General features: G+C 41.8%; 1 protein-coding gene across 2 annotated transcripts in view; it reads left to right on the forward strand.

Annotated features, from left to right (window-relative positions):
• The window catches only part of Maf (MAF bZIP transcription factor), a 338122-nt gene that overhangs the window by 44161 nt on the left and 271634 nt on the right, over positions 1-22327 (forward strand). The window lies entirely within an intron of this gene.

Genomic DNA, 22327 nt, shown 5'->3' on the forward strand with positions numbered 1-22327 from the left:
CTGGCCCCTCTGCCACACAGCAGCCCCCAACTCTAGAAGCATTCGCCCCAGGGCACCCAATATCCCTGGGGACCTCTGTACCGTCTGTCGTGTCCTGGACCTGGTGCCAATGCCTCCTAATGCCAGTCTGTAGAGAAGTGCCAGATAGAGAAACTGAGCTCTATGAATCCATAAAATAAAACAATGTTTCGCAGAAGGTTAGAAGACTGTTCCCCTTCAAGGCTGTCCATGTAGCCATAGACTAATTAATGGGCATGGGAGGTGTCACACCAGAATCAGTTCCTGTGGGATTGCTCTATAGTGCATCTACAATTCCAGAGATTCCAGATCTACCAATCAATATGCCCCCCAATACATACATGCACACACACACACTCATACATACATGCTGTTTCTATCTTGTTATGTCTTAAGCTTCTTTTCTCTCTGAATCTAAGATTTGAGTAATTCATTACACAATTGGATTTTATGGCTTGTTTATGCTGATTCCGATTACAGAGTAAATTACTACCTGGAGTATATAAAAAAACTAATGAAAAAACAGGCATCAATCAAGAACATTTATGAATAAAGACTTGAAACATCCATACTTAGAAATATGTATGATATTTAGAAATAGATCTGAAAAGACTTATGTAATGTGTTTTAATCAAATCTTGAAGAGAAATTGACCAATAAATCAAATCTTGAAAAGAAATTGACCAATAAATCAAATTTGGAAAGAAAATGACAGATAAATCAAGTCTAAAACAGAAAACAACCACTATATCAAACCATGATATGTTTATTAAAGCAACTGATCTCAATTTTTTGTGATCCTGCTTCTTTACTGAGCCTATGTATTAGGAATTCATTTAAGAAACAAAATATTCATCTATGCTATTGTATCTCACACACAGAAATACATAATTCTTAATCTCAAACATATGGTGAGACCAGGGCAGAGAAGGTGGAGAGGAAAGGACGATGGAGACAGATACCCAGTCTTGGCCTTTCTTTCATGTAGTTTCTGGGATTTGGGTAACATCCCACCCTCTATGTGACACATTTTTGTAACACAGGCCTTTAAGGCCTCAGCAACTGAACTCTCCGAGATCCAAAGGGGCTATGATGAATCTTAAATAATCTTCCAAAGGGAATCTGGTTATGTCAACCCTGGAAGCGAGCTGTCTTTTGCATCTTTATAACAGTATACAGGAGGAAGTATCTCAATTGACGTTAAAAGTAATTTTAGAAGCTTCCATAAAGGTATTTCTAGGCATATTTTAAAGATCAAGTTAAGTGTGTGTGTATGTATGTAATCTTGGATGTTTGCGTGGGCTTGGAATGCACATTACATATTTAGCTGAGCCTTTAACAAAGTGATTGCATGTGTAGGTACACAGGTGTATGCATGTGTGGGTGTGTGTATTTGTGTGTAGATGTATGGAGGAGTACATCAGTAGGGTGAGTAGATACATTGGTGGTTGTGTATAGGGTGTGTGTGTGTAAGTGCAAGAATGCATTTGAGTACAGCAATGTGTGTGTTTGTGTAGGTGCGTGTGTGGCACATATGTGTATTCATAGGTGCATGTGTGCAGCGTGTGTTGTAGGTGTGTATGTAGGTGGTATGTGCATGTTTGGGAGTGGAGGATGCTTCTGGATCACCAGGCCTGTCCCTTTGCTTTCACATGGAGAACTAGAAACACCTGATTACAGAAAGGAACTTCTCATTGAAAAGCCTTCTGGCTGGTGCTCACATCCTGTGACTGTGTCAGCCACACGTCCTACGCTTCACAGCATAAATGTCAACTAGAAATTCTTGTGTCACCACCCCCAAATATTCACTTGCCATCACCAAATTGTATGTTCTAATAGTTTAGAAAATTTTGCTCACCATATTAGATTCTTCCTTATTTAGTTTCCAGTTCTTAAATATGTCACATAAATTCATCCTCTCCATTGTAATTTCCATAACAGTGCTAATAATCGGTCAATTGTTGGGTCGAGTACTTCATCAGTCTTTTTCTGTGGTCCACACACACACACCTGAGGCAGGTACTCTTCTATTCCGCCCTTCACAGAGGAGGGAATTGAGGCAGAAAGAGAACGTTAGCCTGCCCCAGGTCTGAGACTTGAAGCTCTGTGCTTGGAGCCAAAATTTGTCCCCATTTCCCATATTCAATGATAGTTACTCTTTGGTAAACGTGTGACCATGTGAGTGGCATGTTTAGGGGCAGCACTCAAGAGCTCCTGGCTCTTGACCGGATGGTGTCACACCAGTGGTCAGCTATAATACACAAAGGCTCCCTCTGTCTCACAATCAGTCACTGCGTCCTGACACCATTAAGTTGCTTCTCTTAGCTCTATCATGATCTTATACGACATAGAATCATTTTTATTTTTTAGGAGTTTCCATAAAGTTAGACTCATGGGATTCAAATATTAAAAACTCTCTTATCACCTCCTGCATTTTCAAACATTCTGAGATTTCTTGCTCCTCTTCCCTCTGACACCATTCCATTCCTTACAGAAAATAGTGGGCATTTGGGTGCAGGACTGTAGCTCTCACTCCCAAACAGCAGTTTCCTGAGGAAGTCTAAATAATCTTCACACTGATGTTTTATTTTCTTTTGGGTTACTGAGCAATAATATTTAAAACAAGCTGACTTCAGTTATGTTAGAAGGTGGACATAGACCTGTAAATACAATAATAGGGCTCTCATCTTTTAACCAGTGAGATCAAACGTTAAGCTCCACCCAATCTCTTTAACCCTTTGGTAATGGCAGCATTCATATCAACTTGTATTATGTTTCTCAAAGGGAATGATGCTTTCACTTTAGTTTTTATTATCTACTTTTAATAAACAAAGAAAATTGTAGATATTTAAGGTGTATGACATGATGTGTTGAAATATGCATGAATTGTAAATGATTAAATCAATCTAATTACCATATGTACTACTTCACACACTTATTTTCTTCTGGGGAGAATGCTTAAAATCTTCTCTCTTGCTGATTTTCAACTGCACCATTGTTACTAATGTCACCATGTTGTAAGACAGATCTCTTGAATTTACTCCTCCCATCTGACTGAAATTTTGTATCTTTTGACCAGTATCCTCCAACCTCTGGCCCGTGGTCTCTAGTAACCACCATTCAACTCTGCTTCTGAGTACACCAGATTTTAAAATAGGTTACACTGACTTGCTTTAGACTTAAACATCAGGATTGAAGATAAATCAAAACATAGGGTAATTTGGGGGATTCAAAATACTCCTTATGCCAAAAAACTTAGCGGTATTATAAACATATTGGAATATGTGCCATTTCTTTTTTTTACTGGAATTCCTTTCTTCCTCAATGGTTTGTGAAAATATAATAGTCTGCATCACTACCACCTTCGTGGGCACACAAGATGTGCAGTGAAGCGGGGTCCCACACTGCTTAATGTTCCATTGTCCGATTCTCTAAGTGTGTGACAATCTTGCATTGTCATTTACACCGTGCCCTCTCAGATTGGATCATGATGGTCCAATCTTCATTCTCCAGATGTATTGGTCAGCATGCTCATTGCTGGGATAAACTACCTGACACTCATACCTTAAAGGCTGAGAGGTTTAATTTGCCTCACGGTTTCAGGGGATTCAGTCCATGTTCACTGGCTCCAAGGCGGGAATATCATGGCTGAAAGGTATGGCTAGCAAAGGTGCTCAGTTCTTGGTGGCCAGGGAGACAAGCAGGGCATCAGCACTGGAGAGCAATGGGCTAGGGAACAGATATAGTAGTACCCAAGCCCATGCCGCTGTGACTCACCCAGACATATCCAAATATGTGCTTTATTAATCCCCTAACTACCAAGCCAGTCAACTTGACATTTAAGATTAACTATGTCAATATCTTTTATTTGTTTATTTTGCAATACTGGGGAATCAAACCCAAGGCCTTACACATGCTAGGTAATGCATTCTCCACTTTTAACTAGATAGACAGATAGACAGACTCATATATGCACATATATGCATGTACTTATACTATGTATAGTTACATATACAGATATATACATATCTATATAGAAACACACATCCACCAGTCTTCCCCAAGTTTGATTTGCTAGCAGTTGAGGTTCAAAATTGCTCCCAGTTTCTAGTGTACCCTGTAAAGGCTGCTCTGTCCTTTCTCCTAGCAGGCTTACTTTATTTTCCTTCACATTATTTAAGAGTAGAATTTTAAACCACAGAAGGCAAGATTCAAAGACCAACTGTTTAACATTCAAGGAATGACTAAGGCCAGCCACAAGAGAAAAGCGTGCCACCCAGACTCTTGGGAGGAAAGAAGGACCTCTTCTGCTCTGAGAGATCCAGCCATTTCTGGCCTGAGATGGTTTGAGTCTGTACAGAACAACCAGAGATCTTTATGGCCAGACTCAAAAACTACTGTAAGAGCATCAGTCTTAGCTGGGTGTGGTGGCACATGCCTGTAATCCCAGCATCTGGTAGACAGGAGAATCACGGAGAGTTGGAGGCTAGCTTCAGCTACATAGTGAGTTCAAGGCCAGCCTGAATTACATAGCAAGACAAGACCCTATCTCAAAAAAACAAAAAACCCAAAAGTAGTATTTTAGCAGTACTTAATATTTAGTAGTATTTTATTCACTTTTCAATACTGAAGTTTTTTTGTTTTGTTTTGTTTTTTGGTACCGGGCATGGAACTCGGGACCTTATGCTTGTGAGGCAGGCAGCAGAACCACTGAGCTAAATCCCCGGCCCCTCAATACTGAAGTTTTTAATAGGAAAATAATGATGAGATATCACTTAACAAAATAAAATTTGAAATCACTGAAAATCCCTTAATCTCTAATCGGTGCTGTCCAGTACGACTTTCTCTGATGATAAAAAGTTCTAGATCTGTACTGCCAAATGCAGTAACCACTTGCCATTTGTTACTAATAAGCACTTGAAATGAGACCAGTGTAACAAAGGGACTGAAAGCTTAATTGCATTTAATTTTCATAAATTTAAATTTCAACAGCCATATTAGTTACTTCCTACTGTATCGAACAGCATGACTCTAAGCAGTCGTTCCTCTTATTTTTGTATATGCTCTTTTATTATATATTCAATATTTTCCTCCTCCACAGTTGACCACATCTAACTACCTGCTATGTGGTTACTAAAAAAAATAACTTTATAAGCTTTCCCTAGTTTGGGGGTCCAAGATGAATGACAGGTTTCTTGGTGCAGTGCGTAGCTGCATATATTGGTACAAGAGCGAGAACCTGTAAATTGCTCAGCTTCAAGCCTAGCATTGAAGCTTGGCCAGACTTGAGCTTCATGTTGTGTTACCCCAGAAGTCAGGTCCTTTAGACAGAAGAACGTCTCCTCTGAGCTACAATTTCTTTTCCCATCCCCAGAAAACGGTGCACTGGAGGACGAAGATGTCAAGAAAGGTCAGAGGGCCTGCTGTGTTGAGCGCGTGCAGACATCTCGCTATTGGCCACAGAAGCCCTGCATATAAGCAGCTCTTCTAATCTTAGCATCAGTCCTCCAGTGTAGGGACCACTTCCACTATATTCACCAGATAAGTGAGAATGGAGAAGGCGGCTCGAGCAAGCTCAGGCCACTTGCATGTCGCAGGGCCAGAATTGAGTCTCAATTCCTCTGGCTCCAAATTCTATTTGCACGTGTGCCTGCTTCCAAGATACTGGAACAGGCACAGGCAGTAAGGACAGGGTCTGTCTCTACCCCTTTAGATATCAGGGAAGAGTCTGCTTTCATTACTATTGTCACTCCTCATGATGTTACCATTGGGATAACTAGTAAAAAGCAAAAATCACAATGACACAATTCTGAATTTTTTAAAAAAACTAAACATTGTACTGAGTTTAATTGCATAGTGCTTGTGAGAGAGAAATGGTACATACACACATGTGCACAATCCTGCTGTGTCACATAACGGGACAGCTTCTTTTCTGAGATAGGACAGCTTTGGCAGATTTACGACATAAAGCCTGCCCAGCGTCTCAATAATGTGAAAACTGGTATTTCACATCTGACATGTGAAGTCTATCTTTTCTAGAAAGTCATTTCTTGAAGTCTCTCTTGACCTGGTTGCCTCGGTCCCTGCAGATTAATCAATTGCCAGGGCAATGTCTCCAATTGCTGTGAGGGCTGGGGTACGAGTCCCAAAGGGGAAGGAAGCTGATCCTCCCAGCCCAGGAGGCCGGGTTTGCCCAGCAGAGCACGGGCCCCAGAAAGTCCAAGCTTGCAAGATCCTCCAGGCCAGGGCAGCTTTGCTAAGGTCATCAGATCCGGCCTCTGTGCGCACAGCTCTGAGCCCCGGTTGCAGGGGAAGGAAGAGCAGTTCCCCCTTTCTCGCGATGCTTCCCTTTGCTATCCAGGGCCTTGTGGAGGTCTGGGGGAGGGTGGAGCGACTCCAGTTTGGAATCCCGCCATTGGCCTGGTCCTTGGAACTGAGGGCCCGACCCTCACTTGGGAGACACCAGCCTGGAAAATGGCCTTGACTCTATCTAATCCAAAGGCACTATCACATGACCCATTCCAAAAATAACATAGCAGAGGGGTTTGGAGACGCCAGGACTAGCTTGCGAAGGCCTCTAGGCCCAGGAACCGCTTTCCTGTTTGTCTGCCAGCGGCAGCACAGCGCTTCTCTGCCTTCCGTTTCCTCCCTGATGCCACTTGCCCAACCTTCCTCTGGCCATTCCTGCACAGGGTGGCCTTCAGGAGCCTAGCGTCCCCCTCACATGGCTGCTTGCTGCGTGAATTCTCACACGTAGGAAACTATCACAAAGGACTGTTGTGCCTGGGGTCAGAACTAGGTGAATCTCTTCAGCCTCTTATTCCCAAACTCATCTTTTACCCCCAAATAACTTTGCTAATGCCAGAGCCTGGGGCTCTGCCCACATGTCATACACATTCACTTAGCTGATGATGACAGCCCTCCCAGAACTGTGTCTGACCAGGGCCTTCCGTTCCCCACCTGGGCAAACTTGAGCTTCTCATTTCATCTCCTGAGCCTGTTTTTCATCCTTAAAAGGAAAACAATTACTGGGTAGCTCCAATTTGTCTTGGGGTAGTGGACAATAGTAATGCACATAGAGGCCCCAGCAAGACTGGACTCAGACTCTGAGAACCCTCAGCATTACTGCTGCACTCCATGAAGATTTGGGTTCCACGCATGAATATTTTCTGCACAAACAGTTGCCCAGTCTGACTTTACAAGACAGCCTTTGGAGACGATGGAATGAAATAATTCAAGATTACTGCCCCCGATTCCGAAATGTGGGGTGGCCGCTTGGAGTAGTGATAGCAGTGGTGATGCTAAGGTGAAAATAGAGGGAGTAATGACAGTAGCAGGAGTAGTGAGAGCAGTTGTGGAAGTAATGGTATCATCAGCAATGGCAGTTAACAGTAGTAGTAGTAACAGTGATAATAACAGTAAGTGTAGGAGTAGCAGCAGCGATAATGCAGTACTAACAGCAGTAGTAATAGTGACATTAGCAGTAACAACACTAGTGGTACAAGCTGTGGTGGTGGCAATAGTAGCAGTATCAGCAGTCGTATTAGCAGCAGCAGTGGCAAAGTAGTTCATCGTGGCACTGCTCAGTGGCAGACACTGCTAAACTCTTCCATGAATGAACTCCTTTATTTCCTCCAACAATCCTAAGATCGCTGCTCCTCCCTTCATGCAAAAGATGAGAAGTCTAATGCACATGTTGGAATGCAGAATTGTTTAAGGGGTGATCAAAATATACAGTGAGTGTTTACATTTTTTTTTTTTTTTTGGTACCGAGGATCAAACTCACGTCCTTGCGCTTGCGAGGCAGGCAGCGGAACCACTGAGCTAAATCCCCAGCCAGTGTTTACATTTTTTAAAAAAGTTATTCCAGTCAAAGATACATTGCCATGAATTTCCCCCAAAATATTCCTCCTTACTTCAAACACACCCGTTCCATTGCTCTCGCCACTGTCTGAAGCAGTGCTGGAAGTGAGCATGTTTACCAGCTGTGATCAAACATCTGTGAAAGGTGCTGAGTGCCATCCAACGGAAATGCAGGCTGGTAAAAACATCACACATCACAAGGATTAATGGAAATGTGTCTGTTACTGTAATACATTTTTTAAAATTTAAATATTCACCATATTTTTGAAGCCACCTCATTAAGCCTTCGCTAGGTCATGCTACCATCTTCCTGATCCCCACGGACAGCAAGGAGGCACAGGTCCTCAGTAGCTCACAGGAAGCTCATAATGGGCCATGGGCATCTGTAAAAGATGAGCAGGGTGGACTGCTGATGGAGAAGGGATTCCCAAGGGCTGCCCAGCCCTGCAGGTAGCTTCTGAGCGGAAAGTGGGGCTTTTGCGTAGGGATGCCCTTGTATGTGGAGCACCTGATTATGCAGGGTGGCTGAGTGGTTCTCAGGGCACTGCTTGCAGCTAGTGGAGCCAGAGTTTAATGTCCCTGGGGGAGCTGACCTACTAAGTGCTGGAGCCTTACCTGTGGTCCAGCTGTGCCTGTGGCCAGCCTCTCCGGGGTGCCGTATCCCTCCTAGGTGACAAACTAATGGTTCCTCTGTATCGCTATCACCCAGCATGTCTGCTATCCCCACCTCATCTTGAACAACTGTTGTGGTGATGTGATGCTGCAGTGACTTCTTGGGACCCTTTGGTGGTGATTCTGTGACACAGTCTGAGGTCATTCTTTTGACTGGGACAGCTGACTATGTGAGCTTCCCCCAGCAGGGAGCCCCAGGGGACACTGATCTGGTCACATTTGCTTAAAAGTATTTATTATAGAAATAGTGTCGATTAATGCTTAGAGAAGAGAACAAAGGAGAAACGAAACATCACCCATTATCCTATCAGAGAAAAACAATCGCTGCTTACTTTGGAAAACATTGCTACAATCAATTATTAATGCACACACACTTTAGAGTTTTTTACATGAGTGTGATCTTGAGAGATTTATATTTATTTATCTATCTACCTATCTATCTATCTATCTATTTATTTATTTTTGTCAGGACTGGTGACTGAATCCAGAGCCTTCACATGGAGCTATGTCCTCAGCCCTTTTATTGTATTTTACTTTTTATTTTGAGACAGAGCCTCAGGGAGTTGCTAAGCGGCCCAGCTGGGCTTTAACTTGCAATTCCTCTTGCCTCTGTATAGCTACAGGCGGGCACCACCATGCCCACTTTCATGTGGGTTTTATGCAATTGTACAGCTTGTATTTTTCCATGAAATACTAGGCTATGTGTAATTAACAGTAGCCCAAAAAATTATTTTGAAAAGACAAACAGGCTGCTGAACATTATACTTTATAAATGAAACAATATAATCATCAAATTATGGAATATTTAGATTGTCACTTTTTTCTATTATAGATAACACTATACAGAATATCTTTACACATGCATCTGCCTAAATCTCTGGTTATTTATTTAGTATAAGTGCCAACAGAAACATGATTTTAAAACTTAATACATAAGATAAAATTGCCTTCTAGAAAGATTGAGTTTATAGTACCACAAATTCTATAGAAAACAGTTTCACTATAGCTATCTTATTAAAATTATTCATTTCATAGAATTTCCTTTGCTATATAGGCCTAATGATATCTTAATGATTCAATATCCTTTGTTCATATCCTCTTTTACTCTGAACTTATTTCCATATTTTATTCATGGCTGTTTTTGTTCTATTGTCTCTTCTTTTACTTCCTTATCTCACCTTTTTTGTCCATTAGTGCTGCTGTTTTGCTTTGTTTCTCAGAACTGTTTATATATGGTCTATTAACCTTTGTCAAATCTGTGCTAAAATGTCCATGTTTATCTCTTGTCTTTTAGTTACATTTCTGTTTTGTAATATTCAGTTTGTAAGTGAAATGAATTCAAGCCTAATATAGTCTTTTTATGCTTTTACGTTTAGAAAAAATTCCCCATATACATCAATTGACTCTTCATCCATACATCTTTCATTTTCATGATTTATATAGATAAACATTTAAATCTTCAGTACATCTAGATTTCATTTTGATATTTAATGTGACATACTGACTTGATTTTTTCATAAATAATCTGTTTTATAACAACATTTGTCACAAGACCCTCCCAGAGTGTCAGTACATCTTTAATTATGCTTTTGCTTTACACACAGAGATATTTAAGGGCTATTTCACTTGGTTGACTTATCTATTTGTTGATTATCATTACAGGTTTATCATTAATTTTAGTATCTGCTAGAGCGATCATCTGGCTTCTCTTACTTTTCAAATTAAAAACAAAAGTAATGGCTTCTATTTTTCTACCCTCTGTGCAATACGTAGACTGGAATTCACACTTTGGTGCCAGAGTAGGATGCAAATGCCTACTTTTCAGACCATTGGCTGCTGGACAAAGTTCCTTATCTCCCCAGAATTCAGTTTACTCACCTGTGAAATGGGGCAGAATGGTATCTGCATCACACAGATGCCATGGGAACTGTATGGGGCTAGGAGTCAGGGCCTAGGCTAGAGAAGTGCTCCCTGGATGGCACAGAGGTTCCTTGGTTTCACGTTCCATCTCTGACCTCATCTGGGGGGTAAGAAGATGCCAGCTGTCTCATTGGCACTCAAGGCCCCTGGGTTTGAATTCTGCTGCTTTGGCATTTCAAGGTGGCAGATCTCATGGCATCCTGAGAATTTCTAGGAGCCATCTGTTCTCAAGTCCTGTGCAAACAACAAGCTGCTCCTACTGGGAGAGTGAGGTGGCTGCCGAGAGCTGCAGAGTGGCACCCTTCTGTGGCCAGGGACAGGAGAGGGAGGGCTCTGTGCCTGGAGACCAGCCCACCACCTAGTGCTGTGGGACCTTGGGTGCGACACTCGGCTCTTCTGAGTGCTAGGGTTCCAGGGGTAAAGTAGGCCCGGGTAGGATTCTTGTGAGAAGTGAGCATGATTTTTCATGTAAAGTACTCACCAGCATGCCCAGTACAGGAAGGGACCCACGACCAACTGTTAGAGGCTGATGGTGATGCTGACTTTACCAGGAATCACTGTGCATTTGGAAGCACTGCTGAAGCAACCTCAGAGGGAAGTCAGGACACTGTAAAGTGGAAAGAGCATAACAGAGTGTGACTCTGTGTTGCCTCAAAGCACGTCTGAGCTATGAACAGATTCACCAAATGACCAACTTTAGCATTGGATAAGATGTGCTGATTTGGCAAGTCGAGAGTACACTTTTCCCAGGGTTGGATGGATATGCAGACACGGTGAGGCCCTAGGCTCAGGACGCGTGTGCGCACACACACACACACACACACACACACAGATGTTGATGCATGTATCCCAGTCGGGATACACAGGTCTCTCCACAGACACCATTTTGAAAGACAGTATGTACCTTTTGTGGGTGTTGTTCACTGGCAAAATTGGCATTGGATTCTATGTTCAAAAGTTTCATAGATTCCGGCCAGGCCAAAGTTTTTGAAACAATGTGTTGACTACTCAAGGTCCTGGTGATAAAAGCTGCCCTACATCTACACGGTGTGAAAAACAGCCACTAGGACCATGAAGTCCCATAGCTAAAAGGGCTTCTCATTATCAGTTTTTCTATCATCTATCTTCTATTTGTCTTTCTACATATCCATCTGTCTACCTGGTACTTATTGAGCACCTATTGTCTACCTTACAAATAGAACCACAGGTGAACTGAACATGTCCTAATTCTGGAAATATCACCAGCTCTGGGAGAGAGGCATGTGTGCAGTTAATGAACGAAAGTGTAACTCTACCTTTGCTAAATGGAGATCCCGTACAGCTATCTCACTGAAGGAAGGAAGCAGTGCTTAATGCTATCTGCAGTCCTTTATGAATAATGCACATTATATACAAATATGTGATAAATGATACTAGTACTTTCTAATAGTTCCAGCTTTTCTTCCCTTCTTGGATTTAAAGATGTCTTTGTACATCTCTTGACCACCTACCATGATCGGGTAACTTGCTGTGACCAATAAAATAAAAGCAGAAGAAACTTGTGCTATTTCTGGGGGGAAGTGCTTAAAAGTTAAGCTGGAATTGTCTAAGTTCTCTTCCCCTGCTTTGGTGAACTCAGAAGCCACACAAAAAGATAATGGTGCCACAAAAAGATGGCATTGCCAACTACTAAGGTCACTGACAACCTCTACAGCGTAGACAGGACCACTCCCATTGACCTTGCAGCCTTGGATTAGAAATGTAGTGTAAATGAAAGCAAACTTCCAATCCTCGAGGCCCTTAAGATTTGGGGGTTCCTGGTTAGAAGTGCAGAGCTCTACCTTCCTTGGCTGATCCAAAAGGCAAAGTTGAGAAAACACTTTGCCCTAAGATGTCGAGGTCTCTGAATTGGATTTGGAAGCAAGAGTGGAAGTTCCTGGTGAATGTTCATGGAGTCTCCAAGGCCAGCTTGTGAAAGGAAGTGATATTTTGTCATTGTTCTTATCATCAACCCCAAGAAATGAGGAAATTAAAATGGAGACCTGGAGACTAAGAGGCTGGTTCATATAGTCCAGGCAAGAACCTGGCTCAAAGGTTGGATATCAAATGCCCTAGATTTTTGTAGCTCTGGACCCTTTATAGGCAATAGGGTGGTTGGCAACTGTCACCAGTCCTTGAGGTAGAGGCAGTGGTAGTCTTCTGTAAATCGTAGGTCTGGGGGCAAAGGCTGTTAGGTAGAAAGCGTCAAAATGTCTATGTGCCAGTATTCTTTTAGCTTCATGGCATTGAATTCCAGGGCAACTATCAGGCACTTTGCCAGCCATCCTCATTCTCCTAAATCCAGACATGCAGCTGGCCTAATTTTTTTGTTCACAAGATCACAACCACATGGTAAGGCAGTGAGAAAAAGGACACTCGGGGAGAAGTAGAATGACATATGTGCGTGGCACCTAAATGTAAAAATTTTATTAAGAGAAAAAAATAACTTACGTTGGAGCTCTGTTTTTATTAGAAGGAATAAAATAAACTCAATCTCAACTTCAGAGGTTAGAAATAAAACCTCACTGCTTGTCCCCGAGCCACACTTCTGGAGAGCCAACTTCAACCCAGTCACCTCTGCAAGTGGACTCTGGCCTCTTTCCTCAAAGGACCATAGTTAAAGTACAACTGGAGTCAGAGCGCTCTTGTAAGACAAGCTCATGGCTTGGGTGACAGGGAGGTCTCAGGAGAGCTGAGTGGGGAGTGTGGGTCACTGAGGGCTTGACGTCTCAGGTCTTCCTGACCTGACTTTGTCTCCTCCAGGGACTTCAGTATGACCCAGACTTGTGCACAGACCATAAGCTGCTTTCTTTTGAGCCAAGAAGGAGGCACAGTGTTATTTTACAAGGGAGTACACCATTGGGTAGGAAACTTATCTCTTCATATCCTCATGATCAGAGTTAAGTCACCCAGGAGGTGACATGTAGGCTGCTGGCATTAAAGTAAAGGTGACAGAAAGGGAAACATGGATCTCTGTTACTTGTACCCCTAGGAGATCTTGCTCTGTTTCTGGAATCCTCAACTCCTGACAAAAGATCGTGTTATGTTCTTGATGGGTGATGAAAAGGACATGAATGGATGTCAAACTTTTTCCAATTTTCCTCTCCCCCCCCGCCCCGATTTGCTTGTTTTAATTCATGGAGGACAGGAGTAAGTTTCAAACCCACATTTTCATGGTTGTGGGTGACGACACTGATTGGGATTTAGGGCACTAAGGTTTAATGTAAGGACTTTTAGGGTCCATCTTGGAGTTCTATTTTTGTCTCTGTTTTGTATAGAATAGAAAAGCAACAGAGTGACTAGAAGCCCCCTTTCACTGGCCTTTGGCTGGAAAAAGTGATCTTTGGAAATAGAGACACAAAAGTCAGATCTAAGTCCATTGTCCTGTTCTCATTAAAAAAATATAAATGTCTCTTCTGTTGATAAAAATATAGACTTTAAGGAATAGATAAATAATTTCCTGGCTACGGTTCTTAGCCCATGGCTACAGTCTCACTTTTATACAAAGAGGCCAGTGACGACATAGATAAATATAGAGAGAAAAGAGAGAAACGAAGACACTAAGTTATCCCAAAGGGCATTCCTATATTAGTCATCTTATAAAAATTATATGTACTACAGAATCTCTATTTTTAGAGGCCAAGAGGTTATGCGAAGCAGTTCAGATGTCGGAGAAGACCCACAGGCCAGCTCGCAGTGATGATATTGGATATTTGGGTATTTGTTTTCTTTATTTTAACTGTGTAAAGCTGGCACTGACCACATGGTCGTGTTGGTCACTTGAGGAAGGCCAGACAAGATCCGTGTGCTTCTTCAAAGACATCTGGGGTATTAAGTGATTCTTTTGTGTTATTTTTGTCCATCTTCTAGGCCTGACACTGCACACATGTGCATGCACACACACACACACAGTTCATCATGTACCCTCTCTATTACCATGCCAGATGAGGACCCCTGACTCTCATACGATTACAACCCAAATTTTATTAAAAGCCCATAGGGCATAGGGAAGAGGTTTTCCCATTTCTCCTAAGGATCTGACCAGGATACTTAAGTCAACACTTTCTTACTAGTTAAATTCTGCCAGCGTTTTTAGATGCCAGATAATTTGCAGTTCTCTTCTGAGTAGAGAAAACTTGATTTGGCTACTTGCAATCGAAAATCTGTTGGATGTAGTGGTTTGACCTGAAATAAACTACCCTTGAAATCCACAACTGCTCATCCACTGCACATTTGTTTCTGCTTTCTCTCCTTTATTTAGTGAAAGTCTCACCACGCTTCTTCTCAAGTACAACACTCTTATTTGCTTACAAGAGTTGTCCCAGGTGGCCTACTGGTGCTGCATGAAAGGAAGATGAGAACCTAGCAGCATGGGCTTCCTGTGTCCCTGTCACCCTCTTCCTTTAGCTGTTTCCAAACCACATGGGCTCTGTTTCCACCCCACGCTCTATCTAAGTAACGGGGGAGCCAGGTGTTGCTAGTTTGGTCAGACTTAATAAAGTCACAAGAAGCCCAAATCAGTTCAAACATTAGATAACTGATAAATATAATTTTAGTATAAGTAAATCCCATGGAATATTGAGACCTACTCTCACGCAATATTTAGATCTACGTATAGATGGTGATCCAATGTGAGGGCATTCTGCTGGCCCCAAGCCCACTCGAACCCTATTCCAGGGCAGAGAACACTTGTAGGGTAAGCCAGGACATCATACCTCCTACATCCCTCTGTGCCTGTTTCCTTAGGCTTTACAGACCAAAGAATCCTGGCTTAGGAAAGGCTTCCTGGGCCCCTTTTTACCAAGAAAAGTTATGGAGATTAGATGCTGTCTCACCCTGAGTTCTGTGCCTGTCATTTATTTAATTCTTTGGAGTTGGGGAGACCTGAAAATCACCCTTGAGAAATGCTCAGGCGATGCTCTGACTGTAAAAGCTCCACAGCAATAGAATGAAGACATCTCAGTTGGCACCTGCTTTTCAGCTGCAGTATTCAGTGCTCCTGCCACACCCCACTGACTGCCCAGACACTCAGTGAAGCAGTAGTCTTAGGAAATTAGAGCTTGGTGTTTTGTGACTTTAGCAAAAATCTCAGTGACAGGAAAAGTCCTCTGTGTCTCCTGTTTCCCTCTTTTGGGGCACTTCTCCCCCAGTGCTGTCTCTTTAACAGACACAAGTTGGGCAGAATCAAGTGTCCTTTTTGGCCACAGGAAAGTGGCCCGAGGGTAATCAATGGCAATTTCTCTCTGTGGTCTTACTTTCTGCAGGATCCTAATTATGCAAAGAGGGAGCCGTAACTAATTTAGAAAAAAAAGATGATAAACCACAATGAATCATTAACTTACTTTGTCATAAAAGTGATACATCAGAGAAAGTTTACAAAATTCAGGAAATCGAAGAGGAAAATAATAATCACTCAGGCGTTTTCTTGAGAACTAGAAAAACCCTTATTAACATTTAGATCTTTTTGTTTGTGTCCAGTTTTGGGGACATCAATCCATATAGCCATTCATATTTGTGTGTATAGAGAAAAATATACTCTTTGTAAAGTTAATAGCATCCTTAAGCATTTCATCCTGAGCTGCTCAGTTGGTGTACTCTATATACATTTTCCAAAGGCATTTAAATGTATTTTGCAAAAATGTGGTTTAAATGCTTCCCAGAACAGGTTTACCATACGTTTTCTGACTATTTGAAATCTCAAATGGTCCAAAACCGGAAACTTTCTGAATACTGACATGATACCATAGGAGGAAAATGCCACTCCTGACCTCATGTGATGTTTTGCTCAAAACACAGGAGCACTAGACTTGTTGTCTAAAATCACCAGCAGCCGATGTGTATAAAGTACACATAGAAGGTATATGGGACATACATGAATGTCCTATTCATACTTGGATCCTATCCTCAAGATATTTGATGATGTGTGTGCAAATATTTTAAAATGTGAAAAAATTAAAAATGCGATCTGTCCTGAAGCATTTAGGGATACTGAATATGTACATACATCTGTTTTCTGAAATGTCTTTGGAGCTTTTGTATTTCAAATTGTCCTTTAGGGCCCAGGTGAGATGAGGCAATCAAATAGACCAAAAAGAATCAAAAGGTTCTGGCTAATTACAGATATAATCAGCTCCCTGGCCCATTGGAACTATGTATGAGACCCCAGAAAGCTCCCTTATCTTTTTTGCCTATTTCCCCATGGAAAAAATGGGAATTTCAGTGTATGTGCTCAAACTAGAAGAAATGTAAAGGCAAAATAGGACTTTAAAAGAAAGTGTTTTGGAATGTCTTCAAGGTTGGACATACCATAAACGTATAATGTTATTAATCCACTTAGTTGGGCCCCTCTTAAGGCCATCAGTGAGGACTTCTTTCATTTGTCCTAGCTTTTTAAGAGGAAAATGTTCTCCTGATGCTAGATGAACATAACATGAATCATCCCTTGTCTGAGATTAAGTTAAAATAACATTTACTGAGTTTTTAGTATCCCTACTCCCATCTACACATTCAACCAACATTCTTTAAATGTCAGCCACCTGCTAGACACTTATACATATATTATTCCATTTAACCTTTCCAAAAACACCCTCTGAGATATTATTAAATTTATTATTGTTATTATTACTAATAGTCCTTTTAAAAACATTTATTTTGGAATAATTATAGACTCACGGTGAGTTGCTAAAATGGTACATAGAGTTCTAACTACCTTTGACTTGACTTTCCCCACTGGAGAATTCCTTTCCTTCCTTTTTTCATTTTCTGCTTGTTTGTTTATTGATACATAAGGAAACAGGCTCCGGATGGCTAAGCAGTTTTCCAGTTTCCAGCTAGACAGGGATGGAGACTGAGGTCAAACGCATGAAAGTCCAAGGTCAACTTCCTCTCTCCTTTTGCCCAAGGGAAGCAAGAACTAAAGAATGGGATTCCAGGTGGAGTTTGAACCTCTTATTCCAGCAGTGTATCCAGTCCATGGCTCACATACCACTGCCTCAGGATGCCACTGATGTAGCAATCAAGTCCTAGAGTAGTTTTATTCTCAGCTGGGGGGAAGAACTCGGGTTGGCTTACTAAGACTATAGGTAAGAACGAAAATAGAAACCACTGACAGCTTGATTTCCTTCTTCTGGCACCAAGTTCTGTTCAGTGGAGCTGGAGGAGACCCTATAAATATGCAAACGCAGGGAAATCCTGCACTGGGCCATCAACCGCCTAGATGGGGCTGAAGGGAAGGCACATTATTGCAGGCAATCAGCTCCAAGAAATCTCTGCATTTCTGAGAACCCCTGAGTAGTTAGCGATTGTAAATAAAGAAGCCCAAGACAGCCAATTTCAATTTCAGAGCTTTGGATTATTCTTTCAGAAATGCACATACACATATGCATTCAATAAGAGCACTAATATAGTAGAAGGCTCTCCACTGGCTCCTCTCTTGCTTTTTTTCTCCCTTCAAATTGATATCTCAAAGCCTTAAGTCAAACTGTGTTTTATTAAGAGAATGGGTTATTTGAGATATGATTGTGACATTAACGAAGGCCCTAGCCCAGCTGTAGTTCTGCCAAGATCCTTCAAGCTGAATCTGGATTTCAGTAGAGAGAGCACTGCTTTGCTCAGTTTTGCTTGGCTTGGATGATTTTGCTCAGTTCCTACCCAAGTGGCAAAGTTTTTGCCAGGAGCAGGATGGTTTCCTGGCCATTGGCACAGTGTCTGTGGATAGTGTGGGTGGTTCACAGAAGCGAGACGCATCCAACCGCAGGCGCTTGGCATTCTTCTCCGTGAGTGCCATTCCAGAAAAAAGTTTGCATTGCTTACTGGGACTGCCAGAAGAAGAGGCGCAAGGCTGCTGGGAGTTTGGAATTGGACATGGCCGTGGATTTTAAGGAGGCAGAGAAAACTGTTGGAACATGAGATCCCTGGCAACTTGGACCGAATCCTCAAATTCAGTTTTTGTTTGTAGGCTCACACCTATTCTGTTGGTCTTGAACTAACACAGGGCAGGCACCATCTTATGGAGAGGCCTTCTCTGTTGGCTCTTGCAAAAGCCTTGACAACAGGATCTTCTTTAAACTGCTGTGAGAATCCTTACAGATCCAATCCCTCCCCCAACCCTCTTTGTGAAATGGCCTTAATGACTTAATGGGACCCCTGCCAGGGTTGAAGTACCCCACAACTCCTGTTCTGTGAGGGCACCGTGTGTGTTAGCATTAGGAAGGGAACCTGGTAGAAATGTAGTGTCCTTTTTTCCCCTAGTGGAACTGTATCCTCTGAGCCTGCAGGAGGTGAAACGTTTTCAAACTCCTCTGACCTGTAACTCCATGAAGCTGAATGATGTCTTTGGTTTAGGGATTTGATTCTTCTGTTCTTGAGATTATTTACATTCCACTTAAACAAGGTAAGAAAAGCAGCTGAGAGCTATTTTTGGAGACAATGAAAGAGATGAAACTCTATATAAAAACAAAAATAACCACAACAAAAACAACTAGAGATCACTGGTGTTTGGCAGTCAGTTGTAATTTGGGGAAACCTTGGTGGGAGGACCAAGACCAAACTAGTACAAATCCCCAAATACGATGTGTCCTTGCAAACAGGCAAGCATACTAAACCACAGATGACACACAGCCATTTCCACATGAATAGCACTCCGAGGCCAGGTTCCTCCACAGCCCTGATGTGTTGGAATTACTTTGTACTGACTCACAAGAGGCTACTGTTAAGTGTTTAGAAATTTTCTGAGTTGTTATGCAAAACAATCCTTAAAAATTAAATCCTGTAAACTTACAAACAAATAGATTCCATTTTTTAAAATGTCATAAGTACTCAAAATTTTCTATTTGATATTAGACTATTATCTACGTGCTTGTTATTTGCATCTACTACACTATCTACCGTAATATAATAGGTCCTACTATACATCTTCTCTCAAATCCTCAGTTAGTGATGTCACAATAGCTTGCAGCTGGCAACAGTGGGAATATTCACACTACAGAAATAGGTAAATGCTGCCAAGGAGAGCTCTCCATCACCATTTTTGTTTGTTTTTTCCAGGGAAGCCCATCATAAAACATTTGCCAGCTCACTGCTAACTTAGAGGACCCATGTCTCCTAATGTTTAAAACCAGGCACTGGGCCTCCAGAGTGAGGGAGATGCATACCTGGCCAGGTCATTTTGGTCCTTTGTCAGAACCCACAGTTAGTATGAATTGATTCACATCAGAGGCAGAAGAGACAGAAAGTTTATGAAGGTTCATGGGAATTGGAGGATGTGAACTCTTACATCATTTCATTGCATTTTTATCAAATGAGAAGCTCTTAATGTTTACCTGCTGTCATACAGAAGCTTGGCGGTTTATGGCAAGGAAGTTGATTTCTCCAAGAATCCTCTTTCCAAGCTTCTAGGGCTGTACCATCCAGAGTATGAATGTTAGTAGTCATATTCTTCTTCTAACCTTCTCGCCTCTTTCTTGGTCCATGAGCTTGAAGTTATTACTAGAAATAACTAGACGGTTGTTACTAGAAAGGACATCCACTCATGGTTTTGTGGCCCAAATAGTAAACCTTGCTATAACGTCATACAGTCATTCCATGAAAAAATAGAAAACAAAGTCTTGGATGAAGGGATTCTGGTATCCACCATTGAACACCATAAGCAATGAAAAGTAATAACTTCTATTAAATGATTAATTCGTCTCCTTTGGGATTTGAAAAGTTCACTGTGGTTTATTCCTTTTTTTTTCTTTCTCCTGGAATAATTGAGTTGTGTTTCATCTTATTTGCCTTCCAGATTGATCAGATTGCTATCAATATTTGGAAGAAGAATAGTTTTTTAGAAGTCCAGCATACTATGCCTTTGTTTGATCCTCCAGGGCCACTCTGTCGCCTCCAATGCACTGCCATGGACAGAGTCATGTTTTAATTTCTGTTGTCTTGCCAAGTCAGAATGGGATTCACTGTTCTCAAGGTCTCTGGACCATCACTTTGCCCAAAACATCCATCCCGGGTATTGGGGGAGGCAGAGAAGCTCTGCATAGCTATTTATTTTAAGTGCCTGATTAAAATTTCATGAAAACAGGAAGTCAGGGGAAAAGAATAGATTGCAAGAGGGATGAAATCCGGGGCTTTGTAATTTTTAGCTCACAGGGAAAAAAAAAAGCATTAAATCGTAAGGAAGGTATATTTTCAGAATCGTGCTGTGGCCGCTAATGGCATATTTTGTCACTGGCTGGGGAGCTGGTGAACTAAGAATGGGTCCAATTTTTTAAATCTTATTACACAGTTTTGCTCTCATTTAGAAATTGTCACCTTAAAGTAACCTAATGCTGCTCTACTTAAAGCAAACCTCACGGAGTTGTCTCTGTGTGCGGGTTGGCCACATTGTCTTCTGTTTAAGCAGATATCAATGTTGTCCTGACATAGTTGAACAGCACAGAATCTGTCCACCCCATAAGTTGATGTCGCCTAAAAACTTAATCTTGTCTAATTCCCATATCCAATGGGATAAAGATTTGGGGGAAAGAAAGTAAGGACTTTTTATTTTTTTTTCTGGATGATAACTGAATGTTTTCTATATTTGGTCAATGGGAACTAACATGTCTCTCCAATGAAGTATCTGTGATACTTAGCTATCGAGGAAACCAGGATTCAAAACAAAAGCACACAATCAAACTGGCCATTGTGGTGCTTGAACTGAGTGCGATCGCAAGGGAACACAGGGAAGGCAAAATGCTCCTGTTTCCCTGCTAGTCCTGGAAATTCCAGAATCCTGGATGAAAGTTGGATAGCCAGCTTGAACCTTTGGGATCTCTAGCTGAGTTCTCATTTGGCTGACCGGACAGGCAAATTCCAACAGGCTAATGGCTAGATAAATTTCATTTCCCCATTTCAAATAAATCCCCATCTAAAAAGCAGGCCTCCAAGTCCAATCCCAGAGGAAAGCATAATCCTTATGAGAGACGGGTCAGAGAGGAGCAGGAAATCCGAGCAAGAAGGTACTGCATGGCCCCCAGCTAATGCAGCAAATTAAGTCCCCCTGCAGAAGGGTTAAGTCGGTTAGATCTCTTTCCAGGCTTCTTGCTCGCCCATTGAAACTGACCTGAGCAGGGATCAGGGTACTTATCAAGGAGGAAAAGCACCTGGGCATTCTGATGGACACAGCAGAATGCCTGGAGCCCCTCAAGGCCCTGCCAAGGCCTGAGTCGGCTGGATTCCCTGGGAGGAGTCCTGGTATCTCCGGGCAGGTGTGTGTGCAAATATGCCAGTTGTTTCAGGGTGATCACAGCATCCGTGTGTTATTTTAAAAAGCAGTACAAGTACATTAATATAACTGTATTAATATAAGCATATTTTCAAGGGACAGAAAAGAAAGAAGTCACAGTAGACTTCAAATCTCCTCCAAGTTGAAAAACTAATCATTTTACTTAGGCTGCTGTTGGCCTAAGAAACTCCTATCTGTGGGGCTGAATTAGTTCACAGACCTTGCTAGATGATGGCATGCATGACGTGGGACCTTGCATTATTGATTTGAACCCCATGTGCTTTGGACTTTCCTTCTGTAAAATGGAGCTTTTCACATTTGTTGAGCTGTCTGCTCCTCTCTTTTGTCACCTGATCTAAAGATCACTTTATCTTGCCCTCTAATTCTTTGTTTACAATCTGCCCTCTGTATCCACAGGGTGCCCTATCTTTCCATTCAATCAACAGTAGATAGAAAACCCTGTATCCATACTGGAGAAGTACAGACTTTTTTCTTACCATCGCTCCCTAAACATTATAGTGTAACCACCCCTTACACAGCTTTTACATTGTACTACATATTATACTTCATCCAGCGATGATTCTG

Source organism: Heterocephalus glaber, unplaced genomic scaffold (genome assembly GCF_053883595.1).
Source record: "Heterocephalus glaber isolate CG9 unplaced genomic scaffold, H.glaber_assembly_v1.0 deba00000071, whole genome shotgun sequence".
NCBI lineage: Eukaryota > Metazoa > Chordata > Mammalia > Rodentia > Bathyergidae > Heterocephalus > Heterocephalus glaber.